Below are 24,086 nucleotides of genomic sequence, written 5' to 3'. Positions count from 1 at the left end.
TCCGGCTGATTGCCTAACTGACAGTTTTGTCATTTAGCTGACAGATGGTCAAAATAGGTGACCCAATTCATATTTTTGACATTTAGTATTTCGGTTGATTGAAATCATAAATCCAAATACTTATTTTAGAAGATGGACTTTGATTGACATTTAGGAGCGTGAACCGATGAAACCCCGGGCCAATTAGTGATGCGTGATTCACATTCAAGATGGCAATGGCAGACCGCTGAGCGTAATTCTGTCACCACGAAAAAGCTGCTCGTAAAAAATCACCTGCCGCGGCGTAAAACTGTAGGCCTATTTATTTGTGTTTTTATTTTTATAAAACATGCAAAAGGATTTTAATTTTTTGAATTTTATATGGAAATTGACAGAAAATAAAATATCATTTTCCATTTAAATTGCTGGTGAAATCGGCTATTAGACAGTGACATTTTTTATGCAAATTTTGAAATTAAGTCAGATTTGAAGCATCTTTATTTTGTATGAATTTGGGTTTACAAAGTATGTGCGAGTATGTATGTAGGTGGGAAAATTTTTTCGTGTGATCAATCAAACGGAAAAATTATACAACTTGGTTGGGCTGAAATTTTCGACAGATACAATTTTTTTTTATCAATTTCCCCGAATTTTGCACGGTAATTTTTGAATATCTCCGAAACTATTATAGTTACCAAAAATGGTTCTAGGTTCATTTGGAAGGTGATAAATCGGGCCATATACAAAAAAAAAATTACATTTTTAAAAAGCGTAGAAGCAAAAAAAAAACTAAATTCCCAAGATTTTTTTTTGAATAATAAGAGGTGATCTTAAAATATCCAGACATTTTTAAAAATTTATTTTTTTTTTGTTTTTTAAAGATAAGGAATTTTGAGTTTTGAAGTCTTTTTTGTAAACCAAATAATAAAAAAGAAGTTAATGTTAAAACATAATAAATAATGTAATTGGAAATGCGATTTATAATTTTTTTTTCAAAATTCCAAAATTAATATCTTTTAAAAAACTGAAAACACCTTGAAAATTTCGAGATATTTTAAGATCAGTCAGGGGCATTGTATAGAAAAAAATTAAGCTTAATATTTATAGGAGTTTTTGCATTTACGATTTCTAAATTCTGTAATTACTTACTTTTTCGAATTAAAAAAAATAGCTGAGTGGGGCGGTCAAACATTTAGCTAAAGCGTAGTCGCCAAAATAGTAGTAATAGTAGTATATATATTTAATTCGATTATGGACATACATTAAGACACACATTTAAACATACATATGGACATACGCACACTCTGATTCTAGTGTATCAGATATTTGTAAAGTAGATGCATCAATACTTACTACCTATGCATTTATCTCAGCGTAACTTGAAAGCGCACTACGCTTCTAATTTGGATGCCGACAATTAGAAAATTAATAAAATAAATAAAACAGTATTTACAGTAAGCACATAAACAAACGCTGATGTGTTTGTTAAACATAAATAAACTTTTGTTTATTTAAAAAATAAACAGTCATATTGAAAACAACAATAACAACATGGGTGTAAATGATCAGCAAACTCAGGCTGCTTATCTTTTTTTATTTTTTTTCGTTAAATAATTGCTTACTATTTTTATTTAAAACGTTTACTTTTTGCATACTGCAAAATTAAGTAATCATTATCAGCGTTCTAGAGGCGTAAGCCATTAATAAACTACATCGGAATTAGACTTTTATATATTCCGATTTCATTCACAAACTCAAAGTTATTTACCAGTGCAGTGCTTATTTGAAAAGTGAATACATACATACTTAAGTTTGTTTAGTTTTTAATATTTCAGAATCTAAACACCCTGGAAAAGTTTTCGAAAAGTAACTAAATTTGCTCACAGATTTTTATTGGAGGCACAAGACTTTGGACCGATCATAATTGCCTTCATGTGCATAAGGAATATCATGTAAAAATCTTTTAGGCCAATATTGAATTCCTTTTAAATAAAATGACTTTCAAATTAATGCGTGCGAGTGTGCTACGGGGCGTATACGTTACATACGCAACTACGGTAATTAAGTATTTCACCAAAATTAGCCAACTGACATAGTTCCCCACCCCAAGCAACATTAATGGTGAAATTGTTTTTCCACATAAATCGCCATAAGTAAAAAAAATTGATTATCTAAAGAGCCATATGGTTGTTTAAAAATTTTTTTGAGCACATTAGCAAAAAATATTGCAAGAAACATTTTTTTTTAAATTTTTTTAAAGAAAAGAATATTTTTAAAAAGGTTAAAAATATAAAATTGTTTAAAAAATTTCTTATCGACTTTTAGAAAACTGTTTTTTACGTACTCACAAAGTTGCAATTCTTATTAAAAAAATAAGGTAAATATTAAATTTAAAAAAATATACATATATAAAAAACCTAATACTTGAGAAATATCTTGCTGATATATTTGTGGATACTCAGACTAAGAAATGCAAATATTTATTGAAATATTCTTTGTGAAAATCGAGAGAGAAAATATTTTTTAATTTATTTTAGTTTTTATAATTTTGTTTAATATTTTTTGCTAATTTAATTTTCTTTTAATTTTTATTGTTAGAAGAAAAAATATATTCTTTTAATTTCATTTAATTTTCATGAACTTATTTTATTTATTTTTCTTTATACTCTAAGCTAGCAATATACATATATTTTGAAAACTTCATTTAATTTCTAGACACCTCTTTATTTAATATTTTTTTTTTTATATTTACTTTTTTAAGAAAAACATTCTCTTTTATTTAATAATTTAATATTATTATTTTTATTAATTTTACTTTTTATATTTTTAGTTATCTTTTTTTAATTTAATTTAATTTAAATATTTAGATTATATCATTTCAAAAAGGGAAATATATATTTTTAGTTTCATTTAATGTTTACGAGCTTGTTTTATTATTTTTTTAATTTTTTCTTATTTAATATAATTTTCTTTTAATTTTTTTTATATTAATTATTAATTTTTAGTTGTTATTGTTTTCAAAAGAACAATAATTTTTTTTAAATTAAATTTTTAGAAAACTTATTGCTTAAAGACACAGAACAACGCTAAGACCCCTAAAAGAGAATTGACAATTGTCTTACAACTGTTGGCAGAATTGCCTTGTAAGTTAGTAACGTATTCCATTTCATTCATGCCTGCAATTGTTTACATGATTACAAATTTTCCAAATTTTAAATTCATTTGTTTACGCTATGTCCATTACCCTTTCAATTAGAATGAGTGGGTATGTATGTATACATATACCCACACACTTACTATGTACATAAACATTCTACGACCATTTCAATTCATATACATATATACATACATATATCACCCAACCAAAATATATACAAAATTAATTTAAAATAAACATCTGGGCTTTATGCCGATTATCTAAACAAGCGGCAATAAATTCGCGCATGCGAAACGACCTTCAGCACACCACTGCGTATACTCGACTATAATTTGTTTATTATCTTATGGCCATATATGTACATTTTTAGTTATATACATACACAAAAGGATTTAAATATGCAATAAATTTATTATTAACGGTACGCAAATTTATTAAATGATGAATTTTATGTTATTAAGTTAAGTATTAAGACAATCATACTTACATATATAATTAGGCAGATTTTGACCTTGGGCTCGAATAATATCGTACGCTTTGCATAACTGCAGTTATTGAAATGCAATTAAAACCAAAATACAAATGTTTCAAATATCTGCTTTTAATTCGTCATTATTAAGTTAGCAACATTTTTCAAAAACTACAAGCTCAATAGCGCATAGCATTCACTAGACAGAGAAATTGTCGGAATTGCACCATCGAAGCGAACTGCATGAAATTTTATTGCATTAGGCGGGTGTAGGGGAATACAAAAGCAATTTTTTTATTTGCGCTACTTTTTAATAAGAAACTAAGATCGTATATATAAATAGGCAAACATGTTTTCTTTACATCCCTTTTTGCGGCTAAACTATACTTCTAAGGTATAAACAATTATATACCATCAGAAAGGTATTTTGATGCTGATTTGCAGACAATTTTTCAAATTTCAAATTTGTTTAAGAGAATGCGAAAAGATCGATTCAAAAGTGACACCAATACAAATGCCATACTAGTAAATACATGGTTAGGGCGGAAATGCCTCCTAAATGTATGCTTTAATATTCATATTGGATTAAAGAAAGGTGCTAAGCAGCAGTTTTGGAGTAAGATTTATGTACGAGTAGACTAAGATTTATACAAGGAAGAAGGTAAAGTTGAGTATGAAAAAGAAGAAAGAGATGAATGCAAAAATTTAAATACAAGTAAAGACACCTAAAGATACAGATAAAGGGGGGTAACTTACAATTTTTATGGTCATAAAAAATAAAATAGGTTTCAAGATCTCTATAAAGTGAAATTTTCATAAAAATTTTCGATTTATAAAGCAGTTAAAGTGTTCTTTTTTCTTTATGAATTTGGGTGTTAACATAACGACATAGTTCAATAAATAGATGAAGAAAAGAGTAACGATTAAGATCAGGATAAAGGTGAAGATAAATATGAAAAGATAATAAAAGATTTGTTGTTGGTTGAATTTCAAGCGCTGGACGAACACTAGTAATAATTAAAAAATTATAAAGGATATAAATACAGGTATATATATCAGGTACTAAATTTTTTAATTAGAAAAAAATCTTGTAATATGATTTATTTTTTTTTTTGTTTCCACACCTGCCACAATATACAGGTTGATTCTTTCCTATCCCTAGCTGCTGATGCAGCACCTTTTGGAATTTCGTGCATACCTTTAATTATGCACATATACTGTAGCAAACATACAAGTGACTTCCGTTGAGTATGCATTTGTTTGGCATGTTGGCGCAGTCCGAGACTTTTGTAAGCGATCATGTTGCTGGCACGCGGCTGCCGCCTTTTTGGCACTTCTCACAACGTTTCACGTCATCAAATCGTTTATGTTCATTAACACTGTTAGATACGAGGGCATACATACATACATTTCATACATATATGTTTTGTTTTAATTTCATAGAGACCTTTACGTTGTTGGCATGAAGTTTTTGCCTGAGAAGACCCCTAGTAAAATTTTCCGAAGAATAATTTTCACCCAAATGATTTCTAGAAATAAGGGGCAAAATGATACTTTTAGGCGGGAGCTAATTGGTTAAAATATTCTACGAAAACATATCCCATAAATTTTACTAAATATATCTTAACCTTTACTTTCGTTTAGATATTTATTTTAACAATTTTTTCCACTTTTTTGAATACTACTTTTTTTGAATAGACGGAAAATAAAAATACGAGCTAACTTTTGTAAATCCATCGAGTGTTTTATTACTGGATATGTATACTTTCAGAAAATATAAGCAAAGTCCGGGCTGGTTTGAATTGGCATAAATTTGTCGCACAGTATAATTAAAAATATATTTGAAAAAGAATCAATAAATTCACTCTTTTATATTGCCAAGTCGAAAGAATTGGATTTCTAATTTTTTTTTTTGTTGTTAAAATTTTAAATTTTCTTAATTTTTATTACATGCGTTTGATAACACTCTTTTAAATCAAATTGTATATCTGTGTGCTCACATGCAACGCCTCAATGCATAATCACGCCAATGTATTTGTGAGAATGCAACTTGTTCGTGCTTTATTTTTATTTAATTTTTTTTTTATTTGTAAGATGCAACTGTAAGTAACATCGACTCATTTTTCAGTCACTCAATTAATTAATTTACTCAAACACAAACGAGTTTCGAACCATTGAAGAGTTTCTCATTTTTCTCTTGAGTGTATTTGATTTGAAATTAAGAGAAAATCTGTCTTTTACTAAAAGAGGCACTAGCGATAGTGCGTTTAAATTTAATTTTATTCGATGCTTGAACTGAATGCATTTGATTCATAAAATGATAAGATTCATTTGAAATATTTAGCTGCGGACTGGTACATATGTATGGAATGGACACCAAAAATTATATACACGCTTCACAAAAATGTGTGTTCAAGTTTTTGAATTTTTAGTCTTAGCACACGTGTGTGGGCAAACATTAAATTTTGGGGCATAAAAAAAAAATCTTAAGACTTTTCAACTCTTAGTCGGTATGTATATTTTTTGTATTTATTATATATTTTCATCTTGATTAACCAGTTTTAACTGTGCATTAAGTGCAGTTCAATTCAGCACAGTAAAGATCATTAATATTGTATGTGGAATGCATACAAATTAAATAAAAAATAAATAAATTCTAAAAAAAAAACAATTAAATTGTTAGTCGGTAAAAGTTTGTCAACTTACATGGCAGCTGCAGTGTAACGATAATATTAATATTCATAAACACATACATATGTATGTACATACTTGTGCAAGTATCAAAATCAGTATGGGCGCAGTAAAACAAAACTCACAACGTAATATTTTTTATTTGTTTATATCAAAAATATTTTATGGACAAGTTTCTAAAAACTAGTACGAAGTACTTAAACTGGCAGATACACTCATGGGCAAAAGAAAATTATAAGAAATCAATGCGATTTTTAAGACACTTCAAATATGCAAACTATTACACTAAACTTCAAAGTGCATAACAAGCATTTTCCTAAAAAGTCGGAGAAAGAAGTTTGAAATTTCTCATTTACAAAAATACTGTCATAACTCCAAAAACGGCATTTGTAAGCAAATGTCACATTGTGTAAAAATTGCATGCTATAGCGGTGGCAACCCTATGCAATAAAAGGTGCAATTTCACAAGCACATTCGTGTTTTAATATTTTACATAATTATTTCTTTACCACATTTTAGTTTTTAAATGTGTGGCAACACTACTTCAAATTATGACAGCACTTAAGATTGTTCGAACTTTTTCCATTTCATACCAATAGCCTTTTTATTTTACTTAAATTGCATATCTAACTCATTTCAGCTTTTAAAATGCAAAGGTGGCAACCCTATCTTGAAAATGTATGGGTTAAAGTTTTTCCAAATATATTTTTGCTTTATAATCATATTACAATATTTTACTAAGCTTAACTGCATATTAAACTAATTTTCTTATTTTGTTTGGGATAGGTGGCAACCGTATTCAATAAAGTTTTCTGTTCGGCACATTTGTAACTATCTTATCTTAAAATAATATCAACACTTAAAGTTATTAAGTAAAAAGGCTTCCCTTTGATACCCAGATTGTAATTCTTTAGAAAGGTGGCAACCCCATTACAAAATATATTTTCTAAATCTATTCAGTTGTTTTTTTCTTTCTGATGGTGAAATTTAAATATACAAGTTAGTTTTTAAACAATTTTAAATTTTCAAATAGCTGACAATTAAATTTTAATTTTTTTTACAAAAAACCATCTAAAGATAAATACAAAAAAAAAATAAATCGACTCAGCTGTTTGGGCAGGCATAGCCGTCATACGAAAGGCATTTCAGATTTATAAGTATTTTATAACTACAGATAATATTTAATTTAACCCCAAAATCCTTTTATTTTTCAGTTAGGCGGCAACACTTTTTCCAAAATAATTGTATGCCAAGGATTTCTCAAACATCTTTCGTTTGATAGTGCTATCGCTTTTGTTTCTTTTTCTAAGTTGGAAAGTGATGTGCTGACCTCCCTGACGACGCTTTAACTGTCATTTTTAATTAAACCCTTGAAATAACGGTCCAGTTAAGACCATATTTTGTACCATATGGTGTTAAGGACTCAAAGGCTGCATTTCTTTATTCATCATTCATTTCTTATTTCATCATGGATTGGTGGCTCCGGGTTATCTCCACAATTTTCACTATAGTTGGCATTGGGCAGGGTGGAGAAGTGTTCTCTCCATAATATTCATTTCTAAAGAAGCTCGCCACAACCTTAGAACCTTCTTCGAATCTCAACTAAAGCTCACGCCCCTTTCATTAGGTATCACCGGTGGTTGGACTTTAACGCAAATATATATATTTTTTTACTCTTATGGTAAATATGAACTGCGGGAGATATCGCTATCTATACTAAATGTATGCAAAGCTTGAAAGAGCTTTGCCTGCTGGCAGGCAGGTGTCAACCACCGCTTTGAAACAACCATGTGCCGTTAGTATTTAGGTTAGGTGGAAGTCCACTTCCCCATATCGTCTGTCAAGTCATGATATGTCCAGCGTCAACTAGTCGAACGGGTCCAACTATCCTGATACCGCTGTAAGTAGTTTTTCTTTGCTCTTTTTTTGGCACGTTCATTTGGATGTGTCTTGCCACTATGTGAATAAGACAGAGCCCTGCGATCACCAGGCATCAAACTCCGCGAGCGTATGACCTCATCTTTGGCGCTGCAGAACAGATTGGCCGATCGTAACCGAAGAGATGAAGTTGTTATTTCGTAAGCCGGAAAATTTTAGCAGGAAGTAAATAGATCGTAAATATAATAATTCGTGAACGAAAGCACATCTAGAACTCTGCTATAATTATGCTCTCATAAATGCTTGAACAGTTTACATTCACACAATATTTAATTGTTCTACAGTTATTAGCGTTTAAGTTGTTTAAAATATTTGCACATAAATTACAACTAAAGACATTACATTTAATAGCTTTAATAAATTCTCAATATTTGAAAGCTTAATTTCAATTGCTAACAAATCAACTCGCTTAGTGGCGTCATAATAATCCCTTAGCGGCTGGTTGGCATATGACAACGGGTCTTGTGCTGTATGTAGCAAACACTTTGCACAGGCGCAGTATCTACGAAAAGTGCGCCAACTCACTTCACTCAAGGTTGTAGCACTTTGACGAGAATGCTAAATCAATTAAACTGTCCACGGTTATTATAAATGAATAGGTGTTAGTTTATTTATTTTGTTATTTTTTTTTCTCATATCACATTACTTGCTCGCTTCTTTTTACTGTGCAATTTGTGGCAAATGTAGCTGGAAATAAAAAAATTGGCAATTTTGTATGGCTTAGATGATTTGACAGCCTTGTGATTGTGCAAGCAGCATGAAAATTTATTCAGTGTTGCAAAGCTTATTGAACTCGTTAAATGGGATCAAATAGTTTAAAGCACAAGGTATGCCTTTTTATGCGCTTAGTGTGGTAATTGTTTCCTTAAGTAAATAATCGAACAATTGCCACAATCTTTAAGATGCTTTTTATGTGTGGCTTTGTAGACAATATTGAAAGTGTTGAATGCTGTGTGAGAAGTGGCATAAGGTTGTGTGAAAATGAGATATTATTATTTTTTTTTTAACTTTTTTGGTTTCTTATCAGTACTAGGTATTAATACATTATAAACTATTGCGCGGATTGAAAAACATAAAAATATCGAGAACTGCTCAGAAATTGTAGTCGCGAAATCAATGCTAATAACACCAATAACATTTTGGTTAGAGTGCCGGTTAGTAAATTTATCAAAAAAAAATTCGGGAATTATATATACAGTGGAGGAAAAATAAATAGGGACAAAGCCAAATAAATTGTTATTACAAATTTTGTGCAAGAATTATATATTTACCGATTTTTTTTTTTTTTGAGTATCTATGCAGTTTTATAGCCCATTAAATTTTAGTAGAATAAAATGTAAGTTTTAAGTTTCTAAAAATCGTGTTGATTTTTGGCAAATTTTTTCGCGCCTTTTGTTCCTTACACAGTATGTTCGACAATTTTTTTGTATGGAAAAAGTGCGTAATACATTGAGAAAAAAAATTATCTGAAAACCCACTTGATTTTTTAGGAACTTCAAACTTGCACTTTATTATACCAAAATTTATTGGGATATAAAACTGCATACAAAAAAATTGATCAAAAAGTTGAAAACGTAGATGCAATTTTGCAGAATTTTTATAATTTTTGCACAAATTTTAAAATATGAATTTAATGGTTTTCGTTAGATGGGCTATATTGTTATAAAAAAAAAATAATAAATTTTAACTAGACAGGAGAAAATTGGGAAAAATATCTAAAAATTTCTTGTCCCTATTTATTTTTCTTAACAGCGGTCGTCCCTGGGCAGGCAATGGCAAGCCTCCGAGTGTATTTCTGCCATGAAAAACAGCTTCTCATAAAAATACAATCGCCGTTCGGAGTCGGCGTAAAACTGTAGGTCCCTCCGCTTTGTGTGACAACATCAAGGCGCACGCCACAAATCGGAGGAGAAGCTCGGCCAAACACTAACATATGTGTAAGCGCCAATTTATTATTATTATTATTATTATTATTATTATTATTATTATTATTTATTTTTCCACCACTTTATATACATATACGTAATTCTCGAGATTCTTTTCGATAAATTTATTAACCGCACTATAACCTCAAATGTTATTGATGTTGTTAGCGTTGAGTTTGTGACTATTTCTGAGCAGTTCTCTAAATATATGTATTTGATTTTTGTTAGATAATAAACTATACTGTTGTACAGAAATAGTAAACCTTAAATAAACACAAGAAAATAGGAAACATTTCTTAAAATGTCGTGTCCCTATTTATTTTTCCATCACTTTATATATAACTAGTCTCAAAATACACTCGTGGCCACGCAAACCTTATCACGGATTTTTTAATTTTGTACAATTTTGCAAATTAAAAAAAAATATCTTTTATATTCAAATATGGTTCAAACAGCATCAGAAAGTATATATATCAAATTTTCAATGAAATTTCAAACTATTTAAAACGATTTTTAAAAAAATTTTGGGTATGGAAGTTAATAATTTTAAATAGTATAATAATGTGCAATTTGGAAGTTTTAAAAATTCTCGGTTAATTTTGAGTATTTGTTTACCGTCGATAATAGTGTAGTTTTTTCCATGTAACGGATACTTTTTATATGGGAAAAATGCGAAACATCGTTCCAAAAAAATTTAGAAAATTAACCAGAACTCTAAGCTACTTCAAACTTGCACTTTTTTACAATAAAATTAAATGGGCTACTAACCCTTATACCTGAAATTTTCTTAAAAATTTTGATTGAAAAGTTTGATTTTTTTTTTTGAAAATTTGATAATTTATCTAAATTTTGGACAAAGTTGGAACTTTTATTTATAAAGTTTTTGCTGCGATTTGATCTATATTATTTTTCTTTTATTTACAAAATTCAACCATATAAATAAAAAAAATGTGGTAAGGTTTGCGTGGCCACGAGTGTGTGTACATATATCAATACTTTTACTAGGATTTTAAATTTAACAGATTTTTAATAGTGCAATAAAACAGAATAATTCATATCAGTTCGATTTTGGATGCATTTTTGAAAAATTTTTTCTCTGTTTAGGCACAGCGTGCCGCACTAAGTATGATCAAAAAGCGTTTTGATGTCTGGCCGATTGCCAGATTGTATCGAGTTTGGATCTTTATTTAAAAAAATATCTCTAGAAATCGATAGCCAGTAAGTTTTTTTTTGTATGTCAAATAGGCTTCGAAATTGGCATTTATTATACATGTTTACCTCAACATAATCAAATAGCGCAATCAGCATTGAGCTTTAGGCAACTTAACTTTTCGGCAGCAACACCTGTCATATCAATTAGTCGCGTGTCTATTTTTTATTATATTTACTTCTACAGTTGCTTTATTTGAGATGCTGTTGTGCTCAATGAGTGTCTAAATTAAAAGAGAAAGAGCGAATAAGCGGCTTTTGGGGGAAGTGCTGCTAACAGCAACAGGCGGAAAATTAGAAAAAAATAGACAGTATTTATATACGTATATACATATGTACATACAGTGCTGTCTTTTAGATAGTAAATGGCAAGCTAAGTTTTTAAGAAAAATTTAATTGATTTCGAGGTAAAAAACAAAAGCATATAAATAAGAAATCTGCTTGAAATTCACAAAAAAAAATATAAAGAATTTTATTTTCAAGTCAAACAAACAATTTGCCGTAATAAGCACCATTATTTTGCTCAAACAAAGTTAACAGCGCGCAATGAACGCCGGCCACAGTCACATGGATGCTGTGGCTGTTATCGCCACTGTTCGGCATTGAGCTGCTTGTTGAGCATAAATAACTCTGCAAGGTTCTTTTAAGCAAAACTTTTGAGTGTAATACAATGCAATTTGAGTTACTATTCATCTGCTGCCTATTGGCATGCTGTGGTGTAATAGTTTGGTCCCTTCGTTTGCCATACGTTGTAGCCATGGCCCATGGCGAACATCCGCTCACAAGTGCTCAACCCACACACACACACACACACACACACGCACGCAAACGAAACGCACGAAACCTATAAAAGTGCTTGGCAATTTGAGGAAATGCTCAGTTACTCACGGAATTTCGGCGAGCGATGTGCAAGAAAATATTTTTTAAATAAAATATAAATTTATGAAATTCAATCAAGCTGTATTGATAAATATTAAAAATATTGCATGAGAGCTGGCTGATATAATATAAATTATAAATATAAAATTTGTAAAACAAAGTGAGATTAAAGGAAGAGTAAATTTTTTCACACTGCTTCAGTCTTTGAATAAATAAAAACAGAGGAGCAAACAAAAAGTTTTACGCCGGTCAACACCAGGCACGAAAGCAATGAAAGAAAATCTGTCACAGTGAAATAAGAACAAAAACAAAACTAAACGAAACATTTAACTCAGTGCCCGCAGACGAGAGGAGACAACAGCCAAAAAAAAACGAAAGTTAAAATTTTAGGACAACCAAACAAATAATACAGTTCATAAATAAGTAAATAAAAAAATTGTCTTAAATGCAAAATTTATCAGTGTATTAAATAACTAGATATATTTGAAAACAAAGTTTGAAGTGTTACGCACTTATTCGACGGATATCACGAAGAAAACTTAAAGTAAACAAACTTGCTCCGAAAAATTTGAAACTCATAACGGTGCGAAAGTTCAACAACGGCAACATTCAATAAATGGTTAGTATTATTAAAGATTTACAGGTTTTACGAAATAATACAGTGGTGGCCACATAATTAGGGACAGTACTTCCCCAATAAAAATTGTGGCGAACGTTTGAAAATGAGCCTCGATATCCATTATGAATAACGAACTGAGAACGAATTCATAATCAATTTCAATTTTCCAACCTTCATAGTATGTGGGACATACACTCGAAATGGGTTTGGAAAAAAAAATTAAGACCATAGTAACAACAGAGAAAGTGAAATCCAGCTCATTCTCGATGGGAAATATTAGATAATCACACTCTCTTATTAAAATTTCAATTCCATAATGGGCTGAATTTCGAATTCATAACGAAGGGAAAATACATTGGATAAAGAAGGTTCCGTTTTTCTGTAGACCGGCCTAGTTTTCGAATCGAATACTAACCTATTTCACATTCATTATCGAAGGTGAGACTTGAAAAATAAAATTTGTTTTCCAATTATTCTCGAATTTGTAACCAAGTCCAATATTATTGGGTCCTTTCAATTTTTGACATTTATTTTTTCTTTGTTTATTTTTATTTTTTTTCTTTATTTAATTTAATAAAGCAAAATAAATTCTCAAAATTCAACGCGAACTCCTAGCCGCTAGAAACGTACACTAAAATTGAATGTGCTATAAAACTGCGATCTCGATTTTTTTCTAGAAATTTTGATTAAAAACTTTGAAATTTTGATGAACATTTTTTGAAATATGGCGAATTTTTATAAATTTTTTACAAGGTTTGAAATTTTGTATTGCATGGTTTTCGTTGTAGTGTAAACCATATTTTTGTAAATAAAAATTTTAAGTAAATAAAGAAAAAACTAAATGATCAAAACTTGTAAAGAAGTAGTGTCCCTAATTGTGTGGCCACCACTGTGTGTACATACACTGCCGACAGAGAGTATTGGCACAGCGAATTTTTCACAATATATGGAACAATTTTTTTTTTTCTAATATTCTTCCGCTAATTTTTTATAAAAATACGGTTCATTCTACAACGAAAAACATAAAAATGTAATTCCTAAACTTTGTGAAAAACTCACGAAAATTCATCAAATTTTCAATTTTTTAATCAGATTTTTTATTTTTTTTTCGAGTGTGCAGATTTGTAGCCCAATCAGTTTTATTACAATAAAGTACAAGGTTTACGTAGCTAGGAATTACCGCTGATTTTTGGCATTTTTTTCACGCAGTCACTTCCATACAAAAAATTTGTTTCGAAACTACTTTATATGGAAAAAATGCAAAAAACCCTTAACAAAAAAAAATCTCAAAAATCACTTGTTTCTTGCCACATACCAACAAGGTTGCTTTTGTATCCAGAAGGAAGTTTAACCCGAGTTGAGCAAATTTTGTCGCTCGTTTACAAAAAAATAAAGCTAATGTCTACCAAAATTATACAAGCTTATACCAGCCATTCTTTTTTAAATCGGACGGATTTCGTAAAAAAAAATTATGTCATGTCTCCGATTCGTTTAAAACTTTTTTTTTTTGGGTTCTATACTCGAAATAAGCTAACGCGTATTCAAGGAATTTTTTTCTTATTTTTTTCCTCGGAGATATGATCTGTCAAAGTTGGTTTTTTTTTGTGATTCTGACTAATCATGTACTTCTTCAAAGACCAGTAAATGAGGGATTTAAAATAATACCATGTTAATCATAAAAACATGTTTCAAAAAAAAAATTGTCGTTTTTCAAGAACAATTTAATTTTTTTTTGCGACGAGCTGGTTTATTCTGTGAGTGTCAACAATTTTTTGTCATTTGTTTTCGGGTTTTTTCAAAAATTTAAATTTTATTGCAGATTCCGATAGAATGCCTATCCAGAAATAATATTTGTAGGGCAAGATTTTTCTTTAAGGCGACAAATAATATTCCAAGAAGATGCCGAAAACCCTCGAGAAAGTCCCTAAAAAGTTTTGAGAAAACCTGAAAAAATCCCGAAGAATATCTGAAAATAATCTTGAAAATATTACTATGGCAAAAATATTAAAAAAAAGACCCGACATGTGCTGCAAATTACGAGAAAATATTGTTAACTCCCGAAATTATTCCAAAAAAATCGCTAAAACCATGCTACAACAACCTCGGAAAAACCAGGACAGAGAGAAATAAAAACAAGAACTATCGCTTATTTTCTGCTCAATAATATTAGTAGATGCCAAGAGAGTTAAATTGATACAGCAAATTTCACGAAAGCAATTTAAGTGAAAAATGATTTTAATTTTTTAAATTTTATATGGAAATTGACAGAAAATAAAGAAATAATTTTCCATTTAAATTGCTGATGAATCCGGCGGACGGAATAAAAAAAAATAAACAAAAAAACAATTTTTTTTTTATCGAATTAAGTACTAAATGTCTATAAATTTTGGAAATATTTTTAAAGCGTTTTATCCATTCTCATATACTCTCAAATTATGGTTCATAATTTTTTTACGCCATGTATGAACTAATAACGTCCTTTTATGAACCATACGTTAAGTTAAAAGCAGGATTATCTCTCAAATATGGTTTTTGAAGGACGTAGATATAGCCTCTCCGTGCGACATGAAATTTTGTAAATTTTTGGGAAAAAATAGTAGTCACTGGGATGTCCCATCTGATATTTTAGGTGGTGAAATAAACGATTATTCGACATTGAGGAGAATAAACTGCGTCCGAAAAATGGTTCTGGTGTCACGGGGACAGACCTCTGCTATCCAGTGCGATGCTGACCTCATTCGCTCCGATACCGCAGCGTCCTGGTGCACAGCATAGTGTTGCCAAGTTTCTCGCTACCAAGCGTTGAAGAGCGTCAAAGCACTCCTGGAATAACTTGGGAAGTGGTAAACATTTTGGGTGCCCTAATAGGCGCTTAGCTGTCCGAAGGGATAAATAGAAAGGGGTTTTTCAAATCCATTTCATGGCTAATCTGCCACCAGTTGAGATTGATTTTTAGGCCTGAAACACTGTGAACCGCTTCTCATGGATTTTTAATTTTTCGAATTATAACGTTCTTACCACAAACGGACTATATGTATGTATGTACCTAAATACAATTTAAATAGCGTGTCCAAAAAAGAGGCACGTACCCCGGATCAGAAAATAAAAAGCGGAACTAATGCAAGCTTCCAATGAGCTTAAAAAATTACGCATGAGTGAACTATGTATGTATGTATGTATGTATATGTCTTTTTTTACAATTCACTTCGCAATAATATGAATATTGTAATAAGTGAAATAAAAGAAAAAAAAATTGCAAAAAACGTAAACAAAGGGCAACAATTCTTGCAAAAAATGGCAGCGATAGCAACAAGTTAAAAAAGACATAATCGCAATGCTTCACATATATAAATATATGTACTGTGGTACTGTTAGAGGGGGACGTCGGGGTATAGAACCCCCTTTGGCCAATGAACTAATACTTTTTTTGATACGCCTATACGCCTAATGCTATTCAAAAGAAAGGGTCGAAAGAGGATAAATATTTACTTTTTTATTTTTTTTTTTTATTAAATAGTTTAAAGAAATTACCACATTTTCGGCACTTAAGTTTTATATGTGGCACTTTTTTCAACTCAAGTGAACTAACTAACTCGCCTCAACTTCTTTCAACTCTCTCCATCTCACCTCACCTCATCAACACTCTCCTCAACTCAGCTCGTCTTACCTCAACTTACCTCATTTCAACTCAACTTATCTCACCTCATTTTACCCCACTTCAACTCACCTTAACTAACCTCAACTCACCTCATCTTAACACATTTCTACTCGCCTTAATTAACCTTTCCTTACCTCAGCTAAATTCACCTAATCACCAATGGCTGAACACTTGTCAATAATAAATCTATGAAAATCTCTATTTTTTTTGTGGTCATACTCTTTACCTAACGGATTTTTAGGACCCAAAAACCTATAAAAAAAGCGAAATAAAATGACGAAATAGGCAGGAAAAGGCACTAAAAATATCAACAAAGGCAAAAGAAGGCACTAAAAAAAGACAAAAACTTAAAAATAACATTAGTTTACTGGAAAAATGTGCATAGATAAGTTTTCAATATAATTTCAGGTGTACATGGCGTATGAGTAACATTCTTTCCTGCAAATTTTTCATAGAAAAAATCTTTTCCCATTTTTATATGACCAGCTACTACTTCTTTATTTATCCATCGATTTTCTTCAACAGAACAGGCTTTAACACAGCCTTGAATGTATTAAACGTGAGCTCGACGTGAGTTGATACCAGTGGCGCCCGATTTGAATATGAAACATTTGAAACTTTTACATTATATCATCAGGAATATTTTTCCTCGCTATAATGACTTTTTTAAAGGTATAATAGGCAAAAAAGGCAAAAGAGGGCAACAAATGTGTATATATGGAATCAGGGAATACCAAATCGTGGACATTCTTAATCGAATAATTTCCATAAAATCCGTTCCCTGGTCATAAGTTGTCAACTGTTAGTCATTAGTCGTATATCGGTTGTCATTATTCAATAGCAATACGTCTTAAGACATTAGACTTCACTCTTCCTTACCAAAATCCTGGCTACGCCGCTGTATACATACATATGTATATGTATAGCAACATATGTATATAGAGCTAGCATGCAAACGTCTAAATATTTCAAGCAAACGTGTCTGCACATTAATATACATATGTACATAAATACATATGTACATAAATACATATGTATGTCCGTACGTGGACTTATCAGTAAGGCCGTTTCGCGGTCAACAGCTGCGTTGGTGGCCGCATTCGGCTATCGGTTGCTGCTACTGCTGCTGCTGCTGATCAACGCCAACGCCACCCCCATCAGCATTGCTATCACTTCCAGAAGCGAACGGGAGCTGCCCAAAGGGGGCCAGTGTTGTCGCCATTGGTGACACACCTCGCACACTTACATACACACACACACACAAAGTAGCACTCACACAAAACCACTCGCTTTCGATGTACATCACAACAGCAACAGCAGCAAGCGGCAGCATCCGTTGTTTTTTTTTTTGCCTTGATTGCTGCTTTTGCTTTCATTATTATTTTTTATGATTGCTTTTTGTTTTTGTTTATTTGGTATGCTTATTCGCATAATATTTGGCATTGCCTATATATTTCATATTTCACACTTTTTTTTTTTTCCACATTCATACATACATACATACATGCATATATACTTTATCGCGAAGAGTCACGCAGTGTTCGCCCGTCGTTTGTGGCCCTTTTTTCGTTTTCACTTTTTACGCTTTGATGTTTTTCTTTTATAATTTTGCGCGCAATTTTTTTCTATTGCTATTGCTGTTTGTTGTGACATTTTGTCGCTTGTTTTTCCACCAAGCAGTTTTTCGTTTTTATGCTTTTTTTTTGCCTATATGTAATTGTTATTCACACTGCTACTACCATCGCCGTACGAGTAGAGGGGACCACAAAAGCTCCTAATGTTACTATTCTTACGGATATACAATTTAAAAGTTTAAGACAATTTTTTTTGCCTATAACCATTCTTAGAAAGTCTGTTCTCGAGTTTTGCGAACAGAAAAAAATGGCTTTCAAAATATACATTATTATAGATTTACATATGTTTAAATGCTATTTTTTATCTACTTAGTATTTACTTATTATAAATTTAAAGCAGTTGTGTTTCAAATCAATTTTGTCTTTTTCATTTTGTTTTCATATTTTCCGCGCATATTTTTATATACGTACGTATGTATGTATGTACACAAATTCTGCAGACATTCGCACACGTCGACACATCTATGCAAATATCACTTGTCATTTCCCTTTGTTGTGCAATTTTTCATTAAAGTTTTTCTTTTGAAAAAAATTCCTTTTTGTCAGCATGCGAAAAACAAAATACGCAACAAAAGAATAGAAAAAATCAACGTAAACACAAGCAGCTTCATATCACAGCTAATCGTATATAGTACTTAGTTCTACATCATGCGCGTAATTAATAGCCATTCAAATGAACATATACATATGTAAGTATATAGTACATTAGAATGCCTCACCAAAAAACGAGGCGGATTTTTGCCCGGAATTATAAAATTTAGGTCTGTCTTCTGTTATCTGAAGTGATTTTTTTGAACAAAATATTAAAAAAAAAACTAATATTATTTATGAAAGAAACTTGTGTTTTGAATGCATTTTCAAATTCTGATGTAGAAATAGTATCAACCGACTTTTTGATGTATGTATGTATACGGTATGGCCAAAAGTTGCATAAACCGTCGCGCTTAAGCCAAGACGAATTCAGAGTTAGTAGGTACAAATGAAAGCATATCTAATCAGCTGTACTAGCACCAATGCTCGTTGATATATCTCGGCACTTTTTCGGTCCTAGTTCGGGGTTAGTTCGGAACTAGTTTAGGACTTTGTCGAGATAATTTCGGGACCGGTTTGGAACTAGTTTAGCACTTTCTCGGGTATGGTTTGGGCACATTTCCGGGACTAGTTCGGGACCAGTTCGGGGCTACTTCGATACATTTTCGGGATCATTTCGGGTATAGTTTGGACTCATTTCTGGGCTAATTCGGGTCGACTGGTTCAGGGCATTTTCGGGTCTAGTTTGGGCTCATTTCGGGACAAATTCGTTACTAGTTCGGGGATAGTTCGGTTAATTATAGGGATCATTTCAGGACTGGTTTAGGACTTTTTCGGAACTAGGCTAGGACATTTTCGGGACCCTAATGTAGTTATATTATGTATGCGTTTTAAAAAAGTAAAATATAACAAATTGCCATTCAGAATATATTCGTTGATTTATGAAAACGCACGTGCAGCACAAACATTTTAGAATATTATATGTAGGTACATAAATATATTTATAGGAGTTTTTTTTTATTATTGTTCCTTGTAATTATGGTAATTTTGCATGGTTTTTGTTCGCCAATAGAAAATTTTACGCCACTTCATTATTTGCATGCCATTTCGAATTGCTTCACTTACTGTTATTCTATACGTATGCATACAAATGCATACTTACATACATGCTATACATACATAGTACATAGTTTTTATAATCGAAAAATATCTAAATAGATGTGTATGTTCATATGTTCATACAGCAAAAGTTATTAGCAATCTTCTTTATGATGATACTCAATTTCAATAATTAGTTGTATATACATACATATGTATGTAAAGTATAAGTGTCTATTTACCTGCGACTGCCTCGATTAGCTAAACAGTACAGCAAATCTAAATTTTTTCTACATCGCCTTGATGGTCTTCATAAAGTATAGAGAAGGAAGTATTTTATTTTCTTAAGGTTTTTCATAATCTGAGGTTGAAAAGATAAAATTATGGGCGCAGCTAAATACAGAGATATTTTGGAATCAACAAAAAAAAATTTGGAATTAAAAAAAATTTAGTTTTTCGTGATTTCTCGAGCTTTTATTTCTGGATGTCTCGAAAAACTTTCAGATTTTTTTTTGAGAATTTTCTGTATTTTTTTTTTTGGTTTTCAAGGACTTCTTGTCCCTTTTCTGGATATATTTCGTTTTATTTACCATTTCTGAATCCATAAAAATTTAAAAGAAAAAAATTGTGAGTTGAAAAAGTTAGGGAATTTTTTTTCTGTTTCGGTCTTAAAAAAGAAAAAAAAAATAAACAAATTTTCCTGCTCAAAATAAGTAGTAAAAGCCGATATTTACTAACTCTTTTTCTGATTTTATATAATATATGTAAATATATACTTGTCAACGCATTTTTCATATGTAAATTTGCGAAGCAAATGGTTTTTAGGTCGACAAAAATTCTTAAAAAAGTAGGCTTTAAATTTTTTTCAATAAACTTTTTCATTTATGGAAGCATGGAATACAGTTTTTCCGAAGATATTATCCGTCGATGAATGTTATCTACTACATACTCGTAGAAAAATAAAAAATTTGCTGATTTTTGATCTGAGTTGAAACCAAAAACTGTATATATGAAGTTCCGGTAATGTATTGAATAAACATTTGAGAATATCACAATATAGTTATAGATACTTCCGTCATGACTGTAAATCAACTTTATGTCACAATCATAGTTCTACAGTGCGTATGAGCAACGCACGATTCTGCTCTTGTAATGAAAACAGTAAAACCTTAAATGATCGTAATACTATACGTAGTGCTTATGTAACTACATAACATGGATGTACAGACAAGCGCGCAACACTTCCTTCTCACATACAGCGTATGCAGAAAAGGATGCTACTATTTAAGGCATTGCAGTGCAAAATAAATCGCGTAAAAACGATTTTTGCAGGATTTTAGCAATTCATGAAAAAAAGAAATTGAAGAACTACAAGCGGTAGTTAAGGAAAGAAGAAACATTTGATTACAAAGTAATGGTAAAGTAAAAAATGCCAAGTATCATGAAAATAGTTGTCAAGTCATAACGTCGGGCTCTGCTAACTGGTTACTTGAAAGCGTAAAAAATACGTAGGAAGAAAGGATTTAATAAAAAAAAAAAAAAAAAATCGCAATCTTTGTAGAAAAAATAAAGAAATGCAAAACAAACTGGCAGCTCAACGCACAGTAGTCTGCCAGCAAAAATTAGGGCTCAAAATAGCGTAGAGACTCTAACTAAATTTTTTGGTGCTAAGTGCAGAGAAAGTAGCAATTTTGAAGAAAATCGATTTTCCTGTTCCTGCTATTGAACGATGAAAAACTAGTTGAAACAATCCCACAAGATGGAACAAATTGCACCAGAAAAATTTGAAATGTTATAAAAAATTTTCACCAAAAATTTAAAATTATTATTTTTTAATTTTTAGAAAAAAATGTAAGTATGCCGTTTTATGGCCTTTTAATGTTTTAATAAAGTAGAAACTTGTAGTGGTTAAGAAATGGCGTTGACTTTAGTATTTTTTTTTGCTGACATTTGACATTTTACACTTCAAATTTTCAGTTTATTATATTCAAATTGAATAAGATATAAAACTCTCAGAGCTCAAATTTTTGTAAAACTTAAAAAAAAATTGTGAAATTTTTAATAATATTTTTTCGCTCCCTTTACTTGTTCCCAACTATACTTTTAAATCAACATTATTCCTTCAAAATTTCTACTTTCTTTGCACTCTTAACAAAAAACATTTAATACAAAAAATGAAAGTACAAAAAATCGGGCTCCACAAATCTTTTCTAAATCTCTATCAGCTTTCATTTGAAAATATAAAATTAAATCAGTTAAGAATAGAAGGCTCTACACTATGATTTTAGACCATCGTGCAACGGTTACTGCAAGCCAAGTAGGCGTACATAATTTCCAACCGAATGTTATGAGGATCAATAAAGAATAATAAATTGCAAAATATATGTATGTATGCATATTCTTCTCTTAGCATAAAAAAGGCAGATACAAAGTAATTGAATAATGCAAACAGCTAAAGCATCTCATCAAGCGTTGAGGTGAAGCAAACGCTTCGTCAGCCATGCCCCCGGGCGAAACAGAGTAAGTCATAAACTGACGGATATCCGCACTCGTTGAAACATATTGCTTGCTTCATATGTATGTATGTACATGCTACTTACTCCTAGCATGCTTTAGAGATGGCTGGTTAGCTGATTGCCTGCTTCTTTTGTATTTGTTTTTATATACATAAACTTCAATTTTCTTTTGCTCAAACGCCTTGAAGCACTTAAGAAAAGGTGTCCGGCACGGAAATATGTTATTCTGATCATATAGCTACATAAGTAAACAATGATAACGAAGGGTTACAAATACCCATTGGGAAAGGTGTAAAGGTAATCACTGAAAATAAAAAAAAAGTATTTTTACCATATTTTTGTAGACTCCACTTCCAATCATACGCCTAAAGACACATTGCGTTCTTGCTTGCTTATTATTCAGCTATCGCCCATCAAATACATAGCAAAACATATGCGATACATCCTTAGATATGTAAATGTGGCGCAAGGCAGTGATCAACTGGCTTACAAGCAAGCAGATTTATTTATGCAAATTTAAAAGATTTCCTCTAATATTTTCTTGATGTTCAATTGTTTGCACAATTTATACTCGTACAAATATTTTTACATATACATATATGAACGTACTCTAAAACTCTGCTTTCTCAGCTTATTCCTAAATACAAATTGCTTATCATCGTCAAAATTTTTTCGCGGAAAGAAAAATCCCGAAAGCAAATTGTTTTTGCTCACAAAGGAATTGCAATCAACCGCAACATATTGCCACAATATTATCATCTGTTGGTAAACGAGGAAGCAGACAAACATACATACGTGTAAACCTCCACAGCCTTAAAGAATGCTCACTAGGGTGGTCCAAAATAAGTAAAGTCTCACCTACTAGGACTGTTCTATACCGAAAAAAATAAACCCATATATATTTTTTTCTGTGATGAAAAAATATTTAGAGGTCGCTCAATGCGCTTAAAGTTTTCCATGTATTTTATATGGGGGAAAAACAACTTTTCGTAGAAGTGGTATGGAATTCTTGAAAATCAATAGTTTTCGATCAGAAAACTCTGGTTCTCTTCAAAAGACTTCCAATAACAATACCCAATTGTTTATTTAACAATTTTTTAATACTAAAGATTTTTTATTTATCCCCCCTATCGCATTTTCTCGCATTTTCTGGGGGTTTGGGCGAACCAATAAAATATAGTTACTATGAAAAAATGGTAAAATAAATAATTGGGTATTATTTATTATTGGAAATCTCCTGAAGAGAAACTGATCCGATCGAAAAATATTGATTTTCAAGAATTCCATACCATTTCTACGAAAAGTGTTTTCCCCCCATATAAAATACATGGAAAACGTTGAGAGCTTTGAGCGACCTTTAAATATTTTTTGATTTCAAAATGAAAGAATAGGGGTAAATTTTTTCATTCTAGAACAGTCCTAGGGAGTGAGGGTATTCAAATTCCGAATTTACTTTTTCACCTGCATTTTTGGACCACTCTAATGCTCACATACCTTCAAGTATAATACTCGTATTTACATTGTGCTTAAGCACAAAGCATGCCGACGTTTCATCGATGACTTCGCAGCGGAAGTTAATGTAGCAAGTAATTGTGGGAACTGCTTTCTTTCCTTACGCGCTGATTTGTGTTTAGGGATATTATTCGTTGTCTTCTCTTATTTGTATTCATTCACGTTTGAGTGAGTCGTAAAATATGCAAAAATCAAAGCACAGTTAACTGGAATTGCCGCAATCTGAGTTGAACAGCCTCCAAAATGTTGCTTTGTGTTGATAGAACTCATG

The 24,086-nt window shown here is 31.1% G+C and overlaps 1 protein-coding gene across 3 annotated transcripts in view; it reads left to right on the top strand.

Annotated features, from left to right (window-relative positions):
* Window positions 1-24,086, top strand: part of LOC108382744 (solute carrier family 22 member 21) — an 81,887-nt gene that overhangs the window by 9,488 nt on the left and 48,313 nt on the right. The window contains exon 1 of one of the 3 annotated variants that reach the window (XM_017639132.1): window positions 12,793-12,866. The exons of the other annotated variants lie outside the window; for them this stretch is intronic. The gene's annotated coding sequence lies outside the window, so the exon portion shown is untranslated. Of the gene's footprint in view, window positions 1-12,792; window positions 12,867-24,086 lie in introns of those variants that run through there. 3 annotated transcript variants of the gene reach the window in all.

This window comes from Rhagoletis zephyria, unplaced genomic scaffold (genome assembly GCF_001687245.7).
Source record: "Rhagoletis zephyria isolate East Lansing unplaced genomic scaffold, Rhagoletis_zephyria_1.1 Rzeph_scaffold_00149, whole genome shotgun sequence".
Lineage (NCBI taxonomy): Eukaryota > Metazoa > Arthropoda > Insecta > Diptera > Tephritidae > Rhagoletis > Rhagoletis zephyria.
This window is presented reverse-complemented; position numbering and strand designations above follow the sequence as displayed.